The 14,856-nt window shown below is 39.7% G+C and overlaps 1 protein-coding gene across 6 annotated transcripts in view; it reads left to right on the top strand.

Annotated features, from left to right (window-relative positions):
• The first annotated feature begins 5,810 nt into the window (after window positions 1-5,810).
• The window catches only part of CLIP4 (CAP-Gly domain containing linker protein family member 4), an 86,450-nt gene continuing 77,404 nt past the window's right edge, over window positions 5,811-14,856 (top strand). For 4 of the 6 annotated variants that reach the window (XR_006215944.1, XR_006215945.1, XM_007088850.2 and 1 more), the window contains exon 1: window positions 5,811-6,095. The gene's annotated coding sequence lies outside the window, so the exon portion shown is untranslated. The remainder of the gene's footprint in view (window positions 6,096-14,856) is intronic. The other 2 variants (XM_007088851.2, XM_042982243.1) reach the window with 1 other exon arrangement.

Below are 14,856 nucleotides of genomic sequence, written 5' to 3'. Positions count from 1 at the left end.
GGTCCTCAAAAGGGACCAGTACAAGAATATTCCTATTAGCTTTACTCATAATAACCTCAAGTTGGAAATAATCCAAAAATCTGTCAATAGAGAAATAAATAAATTGGGCATAATTGTACAATGGAGTCCTTCCCAGCCATAAAAGGAACAACCTATTGAAACATGTAACAATATAACTTTAAAAATTATTATGCTGAGTGAAAGAAGCCAGACGTAAAGGAGTATATGCAGCATGGTTCTGTTTGTATAAAGTTCAATAACATGCAAAGCAATGTAATCAATCAATCCCTGGCAGAACAACTATACTTTTCAGCGACATCTCTTTACCATGGAAGGGGAGCCCCAATTTTTGGTGGCCAAGGAGTCTCTTCAGCCACACCTATGTTTCCAAATGAGGAAACAGAGGCTGAAAAAGTTTAGATAATTTGTTCAATCCCTATAATTAGCATATAGCTGATGTGGGATTTGGACCCTGGTCTCTCTGGTTCCAAAGCCGGTGTTATTCCTACTACATTTTTTTGGATGAGATATCTGCATTTCAAGCTCCACTTGGGATTGGTGGTTCATCTCATGTTGGACTTTTCAGTCATATGCTCAGATTCTGGCCCCCAGGAGGAGGCTTGCAGGAGTCGACAACAGGTAACTTCAGATTTACTCTGTGGCCCAAAGAAGTCCTCCAGACTGCCCTTCCAAACCTTCTCTGTCTCTGACTATTCCTTTGGATTGATGACTTGGCTGGATGGTCACTGATTTTAATTTTGTCCCTGGGTGGGGACTTTCAGATAACCCCTACCTCTAAATTCTAGATCCCGCAGGAAATCCCATGTTCTACCACCTCTGAACTCTGCCCAGACTCCGGGTCTCTGTCCCTCAGCTGGTTCACCTCCTAGGACGCTAGCTAGCCAGAGTGCTGGCTGGGGGCAGGGAATTAAATATATAAAATAACTTCATATTAACTTCTGATTAAAGTTGCTACCAGAGGAAGACAGTGTCGGACTTCTATTCTTAGAGACATTTTAAAGTAAGAGGTGTTGATTTCAGCCAAAATGTTCTCATTTCATAAGCATGCTTGCATTTCACAAGCATTGTAATTTTTATTTCTGCTTATTACCTTCCCCTCTTTTCTTCTACCTGTATATATACTTTGCACAGCTGTTAATCATATTGTACATGCCATTATATTATCTTCGTTCACTAAAAACACATTATAAACATTTTCCGCGTTACTGTTTCAAAGCACTTAACGGGAAAAACTGTGTTGTATATAATCAAGTCAATAACCTCTTACTTTAAGAGAAAGATAAATAGCAGAGTCCCTAGGTATAAATCACAGCACAGTTTTGAATTTGCTAACTCTTCTTCCTCCATGCAGGTGTTTCTCAGAGAGAATACCATCACAGAGATGCATATAGACATAAACACACACCTGCCCTGTGGTGTAGGTAGATGGAGAAGAGGGTGATCAAATGTACAGGGTGTGTCTGAGAAGCCCATGCCTAGCAAAGACAAACATCTTGGAAGTGATGAGATGGGGACTTACACCTCAGGTCTGGCTGACTCTCAGGCTGTAGTTCTTTGCATATTTAGGTTATTTCTATTTGAGAGAGAGATGGAGAGAGAGAGAGAGAGAGAGAGAGAGAGAGAGCGAGCAGGTGAGAGGGGCAGAGGGAGAGAGAGAGAGAGAGAGAATCCCAAGCAGGCTCCACGCTCAGCGTGAAGCCTGACATGGGGATTGATCCCACAATACTGAGATCATGACTTGAGCTGAAATTAAGAGTCAGATGCTCAACCAACTGAGCCACCCAGGAGCCCCTGAAATATCCTTATCCTTGTAGGTAAATCTTTGATCACATTTGTGATTATTTCCTAAGGATAGATTCTGGATGTGGAATTGCTTAGCCAAAGAATGTAAACATTAAAATAATTTAATTGACTTACTTTTTCTAGAATAGTTTTAAGTTTCCAGAAGAATTGAGGTGAGAGTTCCCATATATTCTCCATTTACACAGTTTCTCCTATAACAACATCTTACATTAGTGTAGTATATTTATTATGATTATTGAATCAATCATAATTATTAGCTAAGGCCCACACTTTATTCAGAGTTCCTTAGTTTTTACTTAATGTCACTTATCTGTCTTAGGATTCCATCCGGAACACATTACATTTAGTCATCATGACTTCTTAGGCTCCTCTTGACTATGACAGTTTCTAGGCTTGCCTTGTTTTTGATGACCTTGACAGTTTTGAGGAGTACTGGTCAAATTGTTGGATGTCAATTGGGATTTGTCTGAGGTTTTTCTCATGATTAGATTGGTGTTATGGATTTTTGAGAGGAAGATCATAGAGGTAATGTGCCGTTTTTATTACATCATATCGAGAGTACATACTATCAACATGATTTACAACTGGCGATATTGACCTTGATCACCTGGCTGATACGGTGTCCGTAAGACTGCTCCACCGTGAAGGTGTTTCCCTATCCCATTTCTCTACTATACTCTTTGGAAGAATGATCGGCAGGCACGCATAGGGAGTGGGGAGTTATGCTCCCCCTGAATATAAACATTTTTAAGACTTTTGGTACAAATTGTGAAATTATTCTCTAGGAAGAAAGACTATATACCAGTCTACATTCCAAGCAGGAGTGTGAATATGTATCTATATTATTGTAAACTTGCCAGCATTGGATATTGTCCTTTTAAAAAACCCTGCTGATTTTAAAGAGTAAAAGTGGCATCTCCTTTCAATTTGCATTCATGAATTTATTGGAGAGTTTGTGTATTTTAAAAACTATATGCTCTGTTGGCCACTTGCATATGTTCTGTCAAGGGTTACTTGTACATTCTTTGCTCATTTGTAGAAACTGGGGTGTATATCTTTGTTTTGTTAATTTCCAGAATATTAGTATTTTAATTGGTCATATATGTTGCCATGTTGCCAGTATTTTTTTTTAAGTTTTCCTTGTGCCTTTTAGTTTTATGATATTTTTTGGAGTACGAAAGTTTTCATTTCACATAACCAACTCTTTGGTCTTTCTCTTTATAATTTTTATCTTTGTTGTCATGTCTAGAAAGGTTAAATTTATACCTTGTGAAACACCTGGACAAATTTGTAATTGGGAATTTGTCAGTATTATTATTCTTTTAGGAAGTAATTATTTTTAAGTGTCAGTTTCCTGTGAAATGGGGGGATAGGACTTAGCTAGATCGAGCTTTGGCTCTGAAACAGTTAACACATTTCAAGCACACCTTTGAGATGGACACATTTCAAGATGGATAATTGCAAATTAGGGACTCTCAAGAATTTCTGGGACTGGTTTTAATATTTTAGAGAATTCTTAAAATGGAAGTGAACCGGCTGACAGGATACTAAGTTCTTTGGGGCCACAAAATGGCAAACTAATGGGGTGACTTGAAAATGTGTAAGTGACCACTATGAACTTTAAAGTGAAAGATGAGCTTTAAAGTATATGAAGGTAAGAAATGTGATTATTAAGTAAAGAGGCAAGTTAATCACCGTCCTCCAGTAATTTACATATCCAAATGAGTCCTCAGAAATGGGGAGCTGGGGGCTTGGGAGTGATGGGGTAGTGGGGGTGGCCATAAACATGTATTTCAACAAGTAGCTATTCCACTCCCCCCCCCCAAATTTTCAGAACAGTCTGGTTGAGAATTTTCTTCTGAGCCAACTTCAGTCATGAAATAAAATTAATCTAATTACAGTTAGTTGTGCCTCCCAAAGTAAAATAGAACATGGAAATAAAGCAGAATGTGGTGTGGCAGACTGGGATGTGGAATGTTGATGGAGGTGCTTTTGTCTCTCCTTTTACTCATCAGATGTCTTCAGTGCATCTCTAGCCCCTTTCCTCATGGCCACATTGGGGAAGCCCTTTTGTGAAGCACCAGAGCAAGTCAATGAATCACCAGCTTCAGAGTTCAAAGCCTCCACTCAGGTATAAGATGGAAAAAAATCTGCAAGGAGATTGGAGGAGACACAACAGCCGCCTGTCCCCCAATTCTTTCCATAGTTAAAGAATACCTCCTGAGTTAGGAAGAGAGAAGCCACAGGGTTCTGTGTGAATGTGGCACTTCTGTGCCCACCTCTGATCTCAAGGCCTCATGGGGGTGGTTCCTGAGAGAAGAGGTTCTCAAGCCCCTTTCCTGGGCCATAGCCTGAGGCTGGGAGATAACAAACCAGAAAGCTTTGGGGAGAAGAGCCTCATATGCCCTTGAGGTGCCAGAAGAGAAGGCTGGTGTGGCATGTCTCCGTACAAAAGGATGGGAGACTTGCCCACCCCAGGCTCCCATAGTCAGACTGGCAGAAACAGATCACCTACAATGTCCTGAAGGCTTCCATGTGGAACAACTCTACCAGAGAAAGAAAGCTAGGGGGTCAGCTAGCCCAGGATGAGGCTGAGACCCAGGTGGATGGAGCTGCCTGCCCTTTCAACAGAGAGAACTAGTGGGAACCCCCTTGTGCCCCATAGATCGTTCAGGTCACCTCTCAAGGGAGCACATGTCATCTACTGGATAGGACAGAGGAAGACCAAGAAGGGGGCTCCTCGGATAAGCTCTTGAGAGCTGAGATCAGTTCCAGGGAAGAGAAGCAGAGGGGTGAAAAGAGAGAGAGTTTTAAACTGAATTGTGACTGAATTACAAACTTGAATTGACTAAGAAATGACTGAATTTGAATGAGTTTATCTGAGAGTGACTAGATTAAATTTTCTCTGCTTTGAGGCAGAATGGAGGCTTAAGGCAGAAATTACACTCAATTATAGAAGAATAGAGAAAATTACATTTTTGCACACTTGAGTCAGTGACTGTGAAATCTGTACTGGTTCCAATAATTATAGGCAGCCAGGTGTCAGCAAAATCTCAAGAATAGACCACGGAAGCTATAGGCTGCTTTTCCAAGTTATTACTTCATCTGTTGCTGCAGCCCAAAAGGTGAGTACACTGTCTTATCATCAGAAATCATGACAAAATCCATTCAAAGCTCTGTTCAGTATGTTCTCTTTATATCAGAGACAGAACCAACACTTGTTGGTGGAAAAAACAAAAAACAAAAAACAAAACACAACTTTTTTTGGAGTCTAGGTTATAACCCTGTGACCAAAAGGGGGAAGATAGGAAATTGCAGGTAATGCTGGATGCCTTCTGTTTTCCTCCTCCAGATCCACTCTACACACTTCTTCTTCTTTTTTTTTTTAATGTTTATTTATTTGAGAGAGAGAGAGAGAGAGAGCAAGCTGGGGAGAGGCAGAGAGAGGAGGGGACAGAGGATCCAAAGCAGGCTCTGTGCTGACAGCAGAGAGCCAATGAGAGGCTCGAACTTGTGAACCATGAGGTCATGACCTGAGCCAAAGTTGTACGCTTAACCTACAGTCTCCCAGGTGCCCCACTCTACACATTTCTGCACCCTTGCCAGTACTCTGGGAGACGGATCCTTAGTGCTCCAGCCCTAGAGATGCACTGGCCGAGACTTGGAGGAGGGAGAAGTAAGTCCAGGCATTAATTCCTCAGCTTCCCTTTGCGAGAGAGTCTCCTCAGCTTCTAGGCTTCTTCCTTGCCATGACACGAAGGACCAGGCCCTATTTCGGGCCATTTTTCTTCTGGAAGCCATTTTTCTTCTGGAAGCCATTTTTCTTCTTCCACTATTGCTTCCAGCAGCCTAAGAGGTAGCTTAAAAGTCCTAACTATGGTTTCTGGCCCTTTAAATCTGGTATCCATAGCACCACAGGCAATGTCATTATTATGTATTTGCTGTCTGTTGAAAAGCAGGCTGTTGCACTCAAAGGAGGACTCCACCACAGGGAGTCAAGTCAAAGCTGGCCACCACCACCCTGGCTTTCTGTAATTGGAATCTGCTTATGGGCCCAAGGGAGCCCATTATGAAAACACCTATTTTCATAGACTCCCAACCAACACTCTAAACAATTTGTGCTCTTGCTGAGGAAGGCCCATGAGATATTGAAAAAATTTTTTTCTGGGTGACATTGAAAGAATAGTGTCATGTTCGGGTAAGTTTCACTATAAAATGAATCTCACGCCCACCAACGCCTCCGATGAAACTTCATTTCTGCAAAGGCAAAGGTGAACATCCTAAACAAAGTATACTGTTATTTTAAACAAGTTAACATGGGTTGCAGTAGTTGGACATGTGCTGTGAGGCAGTTTAGACATATTTTACAGAACTGTATCCTTTCCTATATAATAACACCAGAAGTCAAAAGTCTGTTCAGTGCTAAAAACCTGAATGGAGTATTAAAAATGCTTCACAATCCACTCCTTTTTTGCTTTTTTTACGACTGATGAGCCAATATTGATACATCACTCTTAATTGAAGTCCGTAATTTACATGATGGTTTACTCTTTGTGTTGTATATTCTATGGGTTTTGACAGATGCGTAAAGTCATATATCCCCCATTACAGCATGGTACAGAATGGTTTCACCGCCCTTAAAAATCCTTTGTGCTCTACCTATTAATCCTTCCCTTCTTCCCTCCCCAGTCCCTGGCAACCACTGACCTTTTTACTGTAGCCTTTTCAGACTGGCTTCTTTCAGACTGGACAATATATATTTAAGGGTCCTTGAAGTCTTTTCATGACTTGATAACTCATTTCTTTTTACCACTTTCAATATTCCATCGTATAGATGTACCACAATTTGTTTGTCCATTCCCTTACTGAGGGACGTGTTGGTTATTTCCAATTTTTGGTAATTATGAATAACTTTGCTGTAAACATTTATGTGCAAGGTTTTAGACACAAATTTTCCAACTGGGTAAATATCTAGGGGTGAGATTGCTGCATCATAAGGTAAGACTATACAGTACTTAGCTTTGTAAGAAACTGCCCAACTGTCTTTCAAAGTGGCTGTACCAATTTTCATTCCCACCAGCAATGAATGAGAGTTCCTTTTGCTCCACATTCTTGCCAGAATTTCATATTGTCAGTGTTTAGGATTTTAGCCATTCTGATAGAATTGTAGTGGTATCTCATTGTTGTTTTAATTTTCATTTCCCTGATAGCATATGATATTGAGCATCTTTTCATATGCTTCCTTGCCATCTTCTTTGGTGAGGTCTGTTCAGATCATTTGCCTAAGTTGTGCTGTTTTCTTACTATTGAATTTTAGGAGTTGTATATTTGGGATACAAGTTATTCATCAGATACGTAGTTTTGCAAAGATTTTCTCCGAGTCTATGGCTGTGTTTTCATTCTTTTAACTTCTTCTGCAGAGCAGAAGTTTTAAGTTCTAATGAACTCCAACTTGTATTTGGTGCTAAAAAGTCATTACCAAATGCAAGGTTACCTAGATTTTCTCCTATGTTGTTTTCTAAGTTTTATAATTTTGCATTTGGCATTTATATCTGTGACCCATTTTGAGTTAGTTTTTGTGATACATGTAAGTTCTGTGTCTAGATTCATTTTTCTGTATGTGAATGTCCAGTTGTTCCAGCACCATTTATGGAAAACACTATTCTTTTTCCATTGAATTCTCTTTGCTCCTTTGTGAAAGAGTGGTTGTATTTGTGTGGGTATATTTTGCTCTGTATTCTATCCTGCTGATATAATTGTCTTTTCTTTTGCCAATAACACACTGTAGTTTTATCCTAAGTCTTTAAGTCTGGTCAGCCATTTGACTTTGTTCTTCTTCAACATTGTGTTGGTCATTCTGGGCCTTTTACTTTTCCATATAGACTTTAGAATCAGTTTCTCAATATCCACAAAATAATACACTGGGATTTTGATTGGAATTGAATTGGATGCATGAATCAAGTTGGGAAGAACTGACTTAATTATCTTGAGCCTTCTTTTCCATGAACATGGAATAGCTTTCTATTTATTTAGACGTTCTTTGATTTCTTTCATGCAAGTTTTCTAGTTTTCCTCATATAGATCTTGTACATATTTTGTTAGATTTATACCTAAGCATCTCTCTCTCTCTTTCTCTTTTTTATACTGTTTATAGAGTTGCTTCTAATTTCAAATTCCCATTGTTCATTGCTGGTATACAGGAAAACAATCGACTTTTGTATTTTGGTCCACATTAAACATTTTTTTAAATGTTTATTTATTTTGAGAGAGAGAGAGAGAGAGAGAGAGAGAGAGAGAGAGAGCACAAGCAGGGATGGGGCAGAGAGAGAGGGAGACACAGAATCTGAAGCAGGTTCCAGGCTCCGAGCTGTCAGCACAGAGCCTGACGCAGGGCTTAAACCCAAGAGCCATGAGATCATGACCTCAGCCGAAGTCAGATGCTCAATCGACTGAGCCACCCAGGTGCCCCAATTGGTCCACATTTTAAATGTCTTCTTTGCCTTTTATTTCTTTGCTTCCTCCTGTCTTTTGAAAGAGAGGAAGGAACTCAGGATCTGGAGAAAGATATTAAATTAAACATTTTAATTCAATTTTATTTTTAAAGTTTATTCTTTATTTTGAGAGACCAAGAGTGCGGGAGGGACAGAGAGAGGGAGAGAGAGAGAATCCCAAGAAGGCTCCACATTGTCAGCTCAGAGCACGATGTAGGACTCGAACTCACAAACCTTGAGATCATGACCTGAGCCGAAATCAAGAGTTAGATGCTCAATTGACTGAGCCACCTGGGTGCCCCAATGTTTTCACATGAGTGACTAATATACAAAACAGCATATAATTGGATTTTAAAATGTGTCCTTTTTTAGTGAAAGGGAGAAATTAGAGAGCTAGCTCCCCATGGAAGAGGTGAGATATAGGAAGCGTCTGGAAGTGTAGTTGGATTTGGATAGGAGGAGGTAGATTGCAGGCAAAGTCTAAGCAGAAGAATGGCATGTATAGGATGGGGAGGTGGGAGTGAAGGGGTAGGTTTTATCACATTGGGCAGAGGTGGGAGATGACTTTGAAGAATGTCGGTGTGAGTAATCAGAACTTGATAAAGTGCTCAGAGGGAGTTTCTAAACAGATCCTTTGGGTCTGGTTCTTTTAGGACCATTGGTTTTTGGTTTCACATATACCTCAAGGCAGATATTCTGAACCATTTGCTTCTTTGAATCAGAATTACAGGCATATGCCAGGAAGTGTTTCTAAAGAGAAGCACTGCCCTTCAGGGGAAAAACTACCAAACGGGGTTGCAGGTTTTTCATTTGCCCCAAGAGTAGAATTTCACATACGTACATCAGGAAAAAAGCAACCTACTTGAGAGGTCAAAAATAGTGATACAGATGCCAAGGGAGGTTTCTTTGAGTTTCCCAGGCCCCTTGCTGGCTGGCTGCGTTGAACTCAGTTTCTTTGAAGAACTCTGTCATTACTGGGGGGCAGGAGAACTCTGTGGCGTCTCTTAGGAGGGAGGAAAGCAATGAGGGAATTGTATGAATTCCAAAGCTTTAATCTCTTCTTACCACAAAGAGAAGAGCACACAGGGCATTAAATGCCCTATTTTTTTTTTTTTTTCTTGGTCTGAGTTAACTTACCTCATGAGACCTCTCTAGTGTTATACGTAATTGCTTATTCAGGTCACCAATAATGACACTGCAGGGATTCAAGGAAGTTTTCATGGTGAAAGGACACATCCATATTTAGAACTCTAGTCACTACCTCCTCCACAGACATTACCTTCCTTCATAAAACCTCTCTGAATCCAACTCTTTCCACTCCCACTCCCACCTCCACCCTGATCACCTGAATTCAAGCCACCTGCCTGACAGCCACATACTAGATCTCCTTAACTATAGAGTCCCTCTCATAATGACCTGGGGTCAAAACCTTGGATCCATTCTTTTCCTTCACAAAGTCTTGTTCATTCTTTCTATGAAGCATCTCTAAACATTCATAAGAACATCCCATGCATTGCTCTTGTCTTGGGTCCACTGCTACTCATGTTTATCTCTCTGCCTGGTGTTTTTCTCTTGTCTCTCACCATTTTAAGCACATACCCAGATATCCAGCTAAATTTTAACTTCAGATAAACAATAATTAAAAAAAATAATTTGGTACATACTTCTACTAAAAAATTATTTGTTATCTGAAATTCAAATTTAATTGGGCAGCCTATATTTTATGTGTCAACCCTACCACTATGGAACTTTTCTTAATGATCCAATTCTTCCTTATCTGATTTTTTAGTTCCTAAAATACCTAATGCAGCCTTTCATTATATGCTATCTTATAATTATTGATTACATATACAGTATTAACACTTATTGGGCAATTATTCAGCATCAGGCACTGTGCTTAGTTCTTTTCATACAATAGCTCATTGAATTCATACAAGAAATATGTGATAAAGTAGGTCCTACTATGATACCAATTTTATAAATGAGGAGGCTGAGTTTTTGAGAAATTATTTTGTGTGTTCAAGGTCCCAAAGCTAATTACACTTGAACTTTAGTTTTTCTGTAGGGTGACCAACTTGTTCTGATATCCCTGGCACTGTTCTGGTTTTAAAATTGAAAGTACTCACACCCTAGAAACCCTTTCAGTTCCAGGCAAACCTTACATGTCTGGGTTCAAAGTCTGGGATTCTATCTTGCTTCCAATTTTTTTGAGATTTAATGTTTTTCCTCTCAGTTATGTTAGAAAGTCACCAAGGACAGGGTGATATCTAATAGTATTTACTGACACCAAGAATTATTTAGTAAGTGCTTGACAAATGAGGACCAGAAGCTCCCCTCCAAGGCCACACCTCTTTTCTTGAGCCTCTTTGGATTGCAGATGCTCAGGACTGTGTGGGTGTGCGTAAGGGCAGCTAATCTTAGATGCAGCTGAGACCTGAGCGTGGCCACTGGCCTTTGCAATAGAGACACAAAATGGACCATGATGTCACTGACCATTGCTTACAAAGATGCTAGGCTATTGTTACTAGCAACAGTGCCCCTAAGTTAGTGAAAATGCAGCTCCTTGGTAGGTGTGTGGTGCCTCACTTGACATGCTGAACCTTGAGAGACTCCCTGCTTTGAAGACTGAGTTAGGGCTTGGATGAGGCTGGAGAAACAGAAACCATGGTGCCAAGAAAAGGAGTGCAATAGGGTGGGTAGCAAGACCGTCAGCACCTTGATGGACGGACAGCACCCAAGGAAGCTGAGTGGCTGTTTCTTCACTGGGAATATGCTTTTGTGCAATGCACATATATCCAAAAGATTATTATGTTATTACATTATTATATAACAACCAAATTGTTAAAATGATGATATGTAGGTGTTATTGTTATGCTGCAAAGTGGTTAATGGGGTGTGATGGGAAAGGCAGAAACAATAGATTTCCATCCCCCAGGGACATCTGTATAACTTGTCTCCACTTCATTTTGAATGCAGGTCATTACTGTGCATACTTACACCAAGTTAAATGAAGCTGTCTGTGAGAAATCATTTATAAAAATAATTTGCTATTTAAAAGAACTAGTTAAGTTGAATTGATAAAGGCTAACACTTTCAAGGCAACTTTGTTTTTAGTTGCTGAGTTTCACTTCAAAATGCTTGAATTTTTAGTATGCTTTTGTTTTAGGCTTTTTATTACGAGAGCGTAACAGATATGGGGCATAAGGGTCAGACAGGAGTTTCTATTTTGGACAGTGCTGACAGATTCCATGGTGGCTTTTCCTCATCCTCATAAATGTCTCTTAGCCTCTTACTGTGACACTCAAGGCCATTCCTGATCTATTCTCAACCTCCCTTTCCAGCTCATCTTCTACCAATTCATGCTATGGACTCTGCACCACTTGGACCCTTTGCTGTCCTCCAAACACACGTTTAGCTTTTCTACCTCCAAGCCTTTCTCTTGCAAAGCATTGTGGTTAAGAGTTTAATCTCTTGAACTAGACTGCCTGGGTTCACATCCAGGTTCTGCTATTTACTGAGTGATCCTGAGCAAGTTGCCTAACTACCTTATGCCTATTTCTCCAACTGGAAGGTGAAACTAAAATGATATTTCTTCTTCAGAAGTAAAATAATTCATGAAAGTGCTTCGAACAATGCACAGCACATACTAAGCCCTCAGTAAATGCTGGCCCCCTCATTCATGTAACTGGAGCTCGTTATCCTCCCCACTTAACTCAGAATATATCTTTTCCTCAAAGGCTTTCCTGATCACCCCATCCTGCAATGTGTGCTCCCTCTTGGGAAATCCCTAGACACTGCTTCTTTGGCACGTTGTTGGCGTTCTTTTCTCATGTTCATGTCTCATGACCACATGTGATTGTTTTCCTCCAGCTAGCCCACTTTGAGTTAGGCTTTGTACTCATGACAACAGTGGGAGGCAGGTATTTTTCATCTCATTTTACAAAGGAACAAACTAAGGCCCAGAGAAGTTAAGTGATTTTCTAGGGTTACTGAGCTGGGGAGAGAAGGTTCTGGGGGCTCCAGCTCAATTTGCACATGATGACAGCTTCAACACTCTTCCTCCTATCCTAGAAAACAAGGAGCAAATCTTATACTGTGGTAGACTCCATACTTTCCTTTAGGAAGGAGGTATTCAGTTTATTCCTGATTTGATGGGTTAATATGCAATTTGGTTGCCTTGCTAAGTGTCATTCAGGGCTTATGGTTGTGATTATTTTGATGATGATGAAGATATTGCATGGGATATTTTGATGGGCCTTAAAAGGATGGACTGTAACTTACTCTTCTTGGGTTGAACCCTATATGAATCTAAAAACACAATTCACATTTATTTTTGTCTTAACTGTTCCCTGCTGTTGCAAATATGATTAGATGAGGAATGTCAAAGCCCATCTTATTATCAATGCTGTTTTTGTCACAAAGGAGACTTTCTCCCAGCTAATTGGTCTCTCAATGGTTCTCTTTGTTAGGTGAGTCATTTGATCCATTGTTGACAAGGTGCAAACTGCTCTCTACCCACCCACAGGGTAGGGTGGGGGAGGGGGAGGATGCTCCAGTGGGTCTGACAGTCTTTCAACCCCTAATCAAGATGCTATTAAGCAGCTGATAGTTTACAGTGAACAGAGATGAAACTGTATTGGTTTTGTAAGCAGCTGCTGGCAAGACAACTTGATAGAGCTTTAGTGATGTATGAATGCTTCCCATTTTAGAGTGTGTGCATGCATGTGATACAAAGACAACTGTGATTTCTCAACTCCTTGGATATGATAGTTATCTTTTCTGTGACTGAAATCTTAAAGAACCAGGCCCATTTTATCAACAAATATTTATTGAATTTGTATTATGTGCCAAGTACTAGGTTCTAGGTACTCAGGATGCAGCACTGACAAAAATAGACTAAAATTTCTTCCTTCTGGAACTTTTTCTTTTAAAGCTTTTTATTAGGGAAAAAATTTCAAATGTATGCAAAAGAAGAAATAATAATATACCCATCATTCAGCTTTAATAATGATCAATATTTTGTCATTCTTTTTTCATCTATCCCTTCCACCATACACTTATATTTTTACTTGAATAAATTTGACATGTAACCTTGTATTGGTTTAAGGTGCATAGCATGTTATTTTGATACATTTGTATATTATAATATGATTGCTAGTGTAGTGATATTTATCATATTACATAATCACAGCACAATATCATTGTCTAAATTCATTACGTGTGCATTAGGTCTCTAAGACTTATTTACCATTCATTATAAGTTTGTGTCTTTACAATGGAATACTACGTGGCAATGAGAAAAAATGAAATATGGCCTTTTGTAGCAACATGGATGGAACTGGAGAGTGTGATGCTAAGTGAAATAAGCCATACAGAGAAAGACAGATACCATATGGTTTCACTCTTATGTGGATCCTGAGAAACATAACAGAAACCCATGGGGGAGGGGAAGGAAAAAAAAAAAAAAAAGAGGTTAGAGTGGGAGAGAGCCAAAGCATTAGAGACTGTTAAAAACTGAGAACAAACTGAGGGTTGATGGGGGGTGGGAGGGAGGGCAGGGTGGGAGGGAGGGCAGGGTGGGTGATGGGTATTGAGGAGGACACCTTTTGGGATGAGCACTGGGTGTTGTATGGAAACCAATTTGACAGTAAATTTCATATATTAAAAAATAAAAAAAAAAAAATAAGTTTGTGTCTTTAAACACCATCACTCTTATCCACCCCATCCACCAGCCCCTGGTAAGCACCATTTTACTAACTTTTACAGGTTTAACTTTTTTTGATTCCACATAAAAGTGATATCTTTATACTTATCTTTCTCTGTTTGACTTTGCGTAGTTGCTCAAAGCCCATCTATGTTGTGGCATATCCTGTCAGATATACTTCTTCCTCATGGCTGTATAATAGTCCACTGTGTATATGTATCACATCTTTTTTATCCATTCACCCACTGATGGCTATTTGGGTTGTTTCCATATCTTGGTGATTGTGAATAAGGCTATGATAAACATGGGAGTGCAGATACATCGTTGAACTCCTGTTTTCATTTCCTTTGGGTTTAAATCCAGAAGTGGAATTGCTGGATTGTATGGTAAACCTATTTTAAATTTTTTGAGGAACCTCCATATTGATTTCCATCATGCTTGGACGAATTTGCTTTCCCAGCACACACTTATGGACCACTTTAAAGCAAATCTCAGACATTAAACATTTTATCATAAATACTTTAGTATGAATTTCTAGCAGATAAGAACTTTTTTTAATGTATATTTTTGAGAGAGAGAGAGAAAGCGCGCACATGAGCATGTGAGTGGGGGAGGAGCAGAGAGATATAGGGACAGAGGATCTGAAGCAGACTCTGTGCTGATAGCAGAGAGCCCAATGTAGGGTTCGAACTCACAAACCAGGAGATCATGATCTGAGCCAAAGTCAAACACTTTGCGCCCCAGATAAGGACTTTTTAACAAAAACGTAATCACATGTTATTCTCATTCCTAAAAAAGTTAACAGAAACTTCTTGATACAATTTAATGTCCAGTTCA

The sequence above is a fragment of the Panthera tigris genome, chromosome A3 (assembly GCF_018350195.1).
Source record: "Panthera tigris isolate Pti1 chromosome A3, P.tigris_Pti1_mat1.1, whole genome shotgun sequence".
Classification (NCBI taxonomy): domain Eukaryota; kingdom Metazoa; phylum Chordata; class Mammalia; order Carnivora; family Felidae; genus Panthera; species Panthera tigris.
This window is presented reverse-complemented; position numbering and strand designations above follow the sequence as displayed.